General features: G+C 36.7%; 1 pseudogene; it reads left to right on the top strand.

The window, feature by feature from the left end:
• Nucleotides 1-7,496: 7,496 nt before the first annotated feature.
• On the top strand, nt 7,497-7,702 carry LOC143390318 (guanine nucleotide-binding protein G(I)/G(S)/G(O) subunit gamma-5 pseudogene; annotated as a pseudogene).
• The last annotated feature ends 255 nt before the right edge of the window (nt 7,703-7,957 follow it).

Genomic DNA, 7,957 nt, shown 5'->3' with positions numbered 1-7,957 from the left:
GCTGGGTTGATCTACACACCCTACAAATACCTTACACATTGGCATCAGTCACTTCAGTCCTTGAGTACCCTTTGAACCCAATGGTGTATGAGGTGCAGTGTCTACAAAAGTTTGAAGGCACAATATGTGTATCCATCCTTTCCAAAGAATTGTGACTGAAGGTGGAGCTGACACTGTCAACTAACCTATGAACTTCTATCTCTGAACTCTTTGCCCAAAAATGACCTGACCAGCCTGCCTGCTGATCACTTAAGTGATCATTGCCTTTGCTTTCCTGTGCTCAGTGCAGCAAGATGAGGGACTTGTTTGTTCATTTGTCTTACCATCTAGACAAACAAAATAAAAGAAAACATTGTCTTCCAGCTCAGCTTTTTGTCCACCAACTCCACCCCTGTGTAGATGAAAGTGGTTATAGAACCTGTACTGAATAATAGTAAGGTATTAGGGACCAAATAATTCAAAGCACTGATGATCTTTCAATGTCTACCCCAAGAGACTGGTAAGAAGGCCTCCATGGGAGACATATGGCCCTTGACTACACAGTGACAGAGGCAGTAACAGTGAAAGATTTCTAGGAAACTTTTCTTCTCATAGCAAAGGCACATTCTCTCTGGATTAACTGTGTGCTGATGCAACATTCATGAACTCGGTCAGGCAAGTCATTGGTGAAGTGATTTGAAAAGTATTCAAATTTCATGTACTGTTCAGTCACTACAGTGCCCTCCAAGGGCAGAAGGTGCATTTTTAAAAATACATTTCCTCTCATATCTGAAGTATACGAAGATTATGCCATGAGAGAAAAACTTAAGAAGATGTTTTTAAAATAATGCAAAGAACAAAAGTCCAAAAAATGATTTTTGAAAATTTCAGAGTTATTTAAGAGCTAAAATTTAAGAGTTATTGGGATAGAAGAAGGCATAGAGGACCAAATCACAAGAATATACGATCTATTCAATGAAATAATACCAGAAATCTTTCCAAACACGAGGAATAAATTGGAAATCCAAATTCAAGAAGCCTACAGAATGCCAAATGTACAAAATCACAACAGATCCATATAAAGGCACAGTACAATGAAAATCCCAACATACAGAATAAGGAGAGAATTTTAAAAGCCACGAGAAAAAGGAATAAGATTACATATAGGGGAAAACCAATTGGGATAATTGCAGATTTTTTAACCCAGACCCTGAAAGCTAGAAGATCCTGGAATAACATATATCAAGCTCTGTAAGATAATTGGTGCCAATCAAGAATCTTGTATCCACCAAAATTAAGCTTTAGATTTGAAAATGAAATAGAAACCTTCCATGATAAACAAAAGTTGAAAGTATTTATAACTAGACAACTGGTGCTACAAAACATCCTTGGCAAAATATTTCATGAACTGGAAAAGAAAAACAGCAATGAAAATCAACAGAGGGAGGTATGCAGTAAAGGAAAAAACTAATCAAAGAGGAAAATCAAGTCAAGTTAAATAACAAAAATAAGCAAATATGGCTGGAAATACAAACCATGTCTCAATAGTAACCCTAAATGTTAATGGATTATACTGAATAACAACAACAACAAAAAAAAGTTATGGGTTGCAGATTTGTTAAAATAAAAGACCCAACAATATGCTGCCTAAAGGTAACTCATCTGATATGAAAAGATATATACAGACTGAAAGTAATAGGTTTGGAAAAACCATACCACTCACATGGACTGTGTAAGGAAGCAGGGGTTTCAATACTCACATCAAATAAAGTAGACTTCAAGCAAAGTTAATCAAAATGCATAAAGATTGACATTACATACTGCTCAAGGAATCCTACACCAATATTCCATAGCAATCATAAATATATATGCCCCAAAACTTGGTGCAGCTATAATCATCAAACAAACTCTTTTCAAGTTCAACAGTCAAATTGACCACAACACAATAATCTTGGTTAACTTTAACAGACCTCTTTCATCACTGGATAGATCTTCCAAACATAATTTGAATAAAGAAACTATAGAACTCAATCACACAATCAATAACTTAGACTTATCTGACATATACAGAATATTTCAACCTGCCCCAAGTGCATACACTTTCCTCTAGCAGCACATGGATCCTGCTCTAAAGTAGACCATACAATGTGCCACAAAGCAACTCTTAGCAAATACAAAATGTTAGGGATACTAGCATGCATTTTATTGGATCATAAAGGCATGAAATTGGAAATCAACATCAAAATAAAAAACAAAATTTTCTTCATCACTTGGAGCCTAAACAATATGCTACTTCCAGAAGAAATCAAGGAGGAGATTAAAAATTCTTAGAAGTAAATGAGAACATAGACACAACATATCAAAATCTCTGAGACACTATGAAAGCAATACTAAAAGGAAAATTTATTGCATGGACTTTATTTCTTAAAAAAAAAAAGTCAAAAAATATATGACCTCACCCTACATCTCAAAGCCCTAGGAAAAGAAGAACAAATCAGTTGCAAAAGCAAAAGAAGACAAGAAATAATTAAAATTAGAGCTGGAATCAATGAAATCAAAATTAAAGGAACAATTGAAAAATTGACAAAACAAAATTTGGTTCTTTGAAAAAATAAATAAAATTGATAGACCCTTAGCCACGCTAATGAAGAGAAGAGAGAGCTCAAATTACCAACATAAGTGATGAAAAAGGTAATATCACAACTGACACTACAGAAATACAGAGGAATATTAGAAATTATTTTGAAATCTTAAACTCCAATAAAATCGAAGGCATTGAAGGCATTAACAGATTTCTTAAGTCATATGATCTGCCCAGATTGAGTCAGGAAGATATAAACAATTTAAACAGAATTATTTAAACAGACCAATATCAAGTGAGAAAATAAAAGACGCCATCAGAGGCTTACCAACCACGAAAAGCCCAGGACCGGATGTTTACACAGGTGAGTTCTACAAGTCCTTTAAAGAAGAACTAATACCAACACTCTTCAATGTATTTCAGGATATAGTAAAATAGGCAGTCATTCCAAACTCATTTTATGACGCCAATATCACCCTGATCCCCAAACCAGGCAAAGACACTTCAAAAAAGAAAACTTTAGACCAATATGTCTAATGAACATAGATGCAGATTTCTCAATAAAATTCTGGCAAATCTAATGCAAAAACATATCAAAAACTTTGTGCACCATGATCATGTGGGATTCATCCTAGGGATGCAAGTTTGGTTCAACATACAGAAATCAAAAAAATATAACCCACCACATCAATAGACTTAAAGGTAAAAATCATATGGTCACCGCAATAGACGCAGAAAAAGCATTTGACAAAATGCAACATCCAGTTAAGTTCAAAACACTAGAAAAACTAGGGATAACAGGAACATATCTCAACGTTTTAAAGGCTATCTATGCTAAACCTCAGGCCAACATCATTCTAAACAGACAAAAATTGAATGCATTCCCTCTAAAATCTGGAACAAGACATGAATGCCCTCTCTCACCATTTCTATTCAACATAGTTCTTGAAACATTGGCCAGAGCAATTAGACAGATGAAAGAAATTAAAGGAATACACATAGAAAAAGAAGAACTTAAATTAGCACTATTTGCTGACAATATGATTCTATACCTAGAAGACCCCCAAACCTCCACCAGAAAATTTCTAGATCTAGTAATTGAATTCATCAAATAGCAGTATATAAAATCAAAACCCATAAATCAAAGGCATTTCTGTATATCAGTGACAAATCCTCTGAGAAGGAAATGAGGAAAACTACCCCATTCACAAAAACCTAAAAAATAAGATAATTGGGAATCAACTTAACAAAAGAGGTGAAAGGTCTGTATAATAAAAACTACAGAAGCCTAAAGAGAGAAATCAAAGAAGACCTTAGAAGATGGAAAGATCAACCTTGTTCTTGGTTAGGCAGAATTAATATTATCAAAATGACTATACTACCCAAAGCACTATACATGTTTAATGCATTTTTCATCAAAATTCCAATGGCATTCCTCATAGAAATAGAAAAAGCAATCATGAAATTCATATGGAAAAATAAGAGACTCAGAATAGCTAAAGTAATCCTTAGCAGGATAAGTGAAGCAGGTGGCATCACTATACCAGACCTTAAACTATACTACAGAGCAATAGTATCAAAAACAGCATGCTATTCACACCAAATCAGACTTGTAGACCAATGATAGAGAATAGAGGACACAGAGAGTAACCCCCCAAATTACAATTATCTTATATTTAAAAAGGTGCCAAAAACATGCACTGGAGAAAAGAGAGCATCTTCAAAAATGGTACTAGGAAAACTGGAAACACATATGCAAAAATGTGAAATTAAATCCTTATCTTTTACCTGCACAAGACTAAACTCAAAATGGATCAAGAACCTAGGAATGAAACCTGAAACTCTGTGCCTAATAGAATAAAAAGGTAGGCCCTAATCTTCATCATGTGGGATTAGGCCCAATTTCCTTAATAAGACTCCTATAGCACAAAAATTAAAAGCAAGAATCAATATATAGGATAGAATCAAACCAAAAAGTTTCTTGAAGCAAAAGAAACAATCTGTGAGGTGAACAGAGAGCTTACATCCTGGGACCAAATTTTTACCCCTCACACATCAGATGGAGCACTAATCTCTAGGATATATAAAGAACTCAAAAACCTAAGTACAAAAAACAAAACAACAACAACAAATAAACCTCAAAAAACTCAATCAACACATGGGCCAAGGAATTGAAAAAACACTTCTCAGAAGAGGATATACAATCAATTAACAAATATATTTTAAAAATGCTCATCATCTATAGCAATTAGAGAAATGCAAATCAAAACTACTTTAAGTTTGGGCTGGGGATGTGGCTCAAGCAGTAGCACGCTCGCCTGGTATGCGTGCGGCCTGGATTCGATCCTCAGACCACAAACAAAAAAAGATGTTGTGTCCACTCCTATATGTAATGAATTCTTACTAAGTTTCAAACAAAAACCAGGTAGTCTGACAACTTCTGAATATCAAAGAAAACTATCCATTTCTAGAACTTCAATTGCCAGGCTCCTCTGTGTTTGCAAAGTATCTTTACAGCTAATCTGTCATTACTCACATTACTGATAATAGTTGAGAGATGCTATAAGACTCACTTGGCTTGAAATACCTTGGCCAATAACCTGGGGTTCCTCCTGCTCTATTTGGTATAAATCGCCTAGTTATAGCCTCTATCAAAGGGTAATTTAAGTTATCTGGCAGGGGAGAAATGTCTCTCTTTGATGATTTGCAGCTGTTGAAGATTTCTAGTAACTAGCTTGACATAGAAATGTGGGGATGTTTCTCAAGAAATATCAGCTTAGAGTGCTGGGGTTGTGGCTCAGTGGTAGAGCGCTCGCCTAGCATGCAGAAGGCACTGGGTTCCATCTTCAGCACCACATAAGTGTAAAATGAAGATATTGTGTTCACCTAAAACTAAGAAATAAAGATTTTTTTTTAAAAAAGGAATATCAGCTTAGGGTTTAATTCTGCTAATTCTGGGTATTCTTAGATGACCCCTAAAGCTCAAGTGTTGAAGTGTTGGTCTCCAATGCAGCCGTGTTCAAAGATGGGGGTCTTTGAGAACTGATTAAATCACAAGGACTCTGACTTCAACAATGCATTCATTCATTTATGCTTCAGAGTTTACTGGGTTTTGAATGAGAGGCTTTGTTATAAAAGCAAATTCTCCTTTGCTTCCTAGGCACCACGAGGTCAATAGCTTTGGTCTACCACATGTCCGTCAGTGATGTTCTGCCTCACTATAGGCCTAAAAGCAACAGAATCAGCTAATCATGGAAAGAAACCTCTGAAACTATAACGCAAATATAAATCTTTTCTCTTTTCTAGTTGTATATCTTAAGTATTTTGTCAGTGACACAAAGCTGATCAACAAACTGAATTCCAATCTTTTCCTTGGACACATTACCACAAATCAGTTTGGATAATCACTTTGGCAGACACTGAGACTGACTGGGGCAGGATAGGTGTTCAATAAAATTTATTGCATATTCAGTTGAATGAATGGAAGATTTACTGCATCAATTCCAGCTGTGATTTGCATAGAACAGGGACCAAGTCTAGTTATACAAAGCAAATATAGAAATTCCTGGAAGGGTATCAGGAGTTCATAGAATTAAGGCAGTTATCTGGCTTGTGGCAGATTGCAGAATCAAGGCAGTTCCAGGGAGCTGGCACAAATCCACAGGTTCATGAAGAATCTGTCCCTAGAATTGCCATTAGCCTCCAGCATCCCTTCTGATCCAGAATTCAAATTCCTGGGACTTTAATGGTCTAAATTACCTGTTTGAAATAATTAACCCAAAGGAGATAAAAGAAGGGTCTTCAACTCCCAAGATGGGAGGCTGCAATGGAAGATACATACTAAGAATTTTTCCAATAAAGCCTTGATACAATAAGAAAAATTTCAAAAAAGAATATGGTGGTAATAGAAGAGGGGAATTAGATATTGCACTGTGAAGAAAGACAAATGTCATTCACATTGATACTAAAAGAGAGATGGGCTGGGTGGGGTGCGGCGGTTACTGGTAAAGGAGGAAATATATGGGTGTAGTTTCAGAAGAAGGAGAAAGTGACCATCACAGTCCTCATGTAGCTGGCCAGACAGCTACAAGAACCTGGACAATGGGGTACAGAAAATAAGTATTTCATGGAGTTCCCAGGCTAACATAGGAGCTGAACAAATATTTGTTCATTGAATTCACAACAAAGTGGAAACCTAAAACATGCTATTTAGATACAAGGAACTGAGTTTCCTTCTGTTAGCTCAGAGGGGAATGTGTCCCCATAGACAGTGACTCATCTTTAGAACCAGTTGAGACTTCCCATTTACTCTTAGGCCCTTATCAAAGATACTGGGTTATCTTTTGCCTTCTGTGTCAGAAGTATGGGGTCTCCATGAAGTTAGTCTTGGGCTTTCCCAGACTTCAACTACACTGGAATGACTGCTTTCGTGCTCCCAAGAGACATGCTTCTCTTTCTGGGTTTTCAGATAAAGAATCAGCCCTTACCCAGGTGAATGAGAAGTAATACTCCATTTATACATGTTGTGTCAAAATGCATTCTACTGTCATGTAGAATAGAACAATTAAAAAAAAAGAATCATCCCTTAATTCCTGGCAATTATTTATCTCTTTTTCTATAAGAATCTCTTTTCTAGCCAATCGCAGTGGTGCACAGCCAGTAATCCCAGTGGCTCGGGAGTCTGAGACAGGAGGATAGTGAGTTCAAAGCCAGCCTCAGCAATGGCGAGGTGCTAAGCAACTCGTGAGACCCAGTGTCTAAAGAAAATACAAAAAAGGGCTGGGAATGTGACTCTGTGGTCAAGTGAACTGAGTTCAATACACAGACCCCCTCAAAAAAAGAATCTTCTCTGCTGCACGCTGCCCAGTCATCTGGCCCAGCTGACGGTGAAATGTGGACCCTCTGACAGAAGAGTCACCTGGCCCTCGAATGCACCATGTCTGGTTCCTCCAGCGTTGACACTATGAAGAAGGTGGTTCAGCAGCTCTGGCTGGAGGCCGGACTCAACCACATGAAGGTTTCCCAGGCAGTTGCAGACTTGAAAAAATTTGTCTGCAGAATGCTCACCATGATCCCCTACTGACTGGAGTATCTTCATGTACAAGTTCCTTCAGACCCCAGAAAGTCTATTCCTTCTTGTAATCATCTTTCTAAGGTTTCCCAAACCCACTGATCAAGAACCAGTGAATATTCAAGAGAGCTTAATTTGAAGCCTGTACAAAAAATTTCCCTGTAACACATGTACCAAAATACAATCTTCTACTTTTGTCAATCCTTAACATCCACCTCTCTGAATTTTAATGAATTTCTATTTCACAAGGGTAATTATTTTATATACACTGGCAGCAACATGCAATAAAATATTTATTTATTTTTTAGTACCGGGGATTGAACCCA

This window comes from Callospermophilus lateralis, unplaced genomic scaffold (assembly GCF_048772815.1).
Source record: "Callospermophilus lateralis isolate mCalLat2 unplaced genomic scaffold, mCalLat2.hap1 Scaffold_1144, whole genome shotgun sequence".
NCBI classification, from domain to species: Eukaryota; Metazoa; Chordata; class Mammalia; order Rodentia; family Sciuridae; genus Callospermophilus; species Callospermophilus lateralis.
This window is presented reverse-complemented; position numbering and strand designations above follow the sequence as displayed.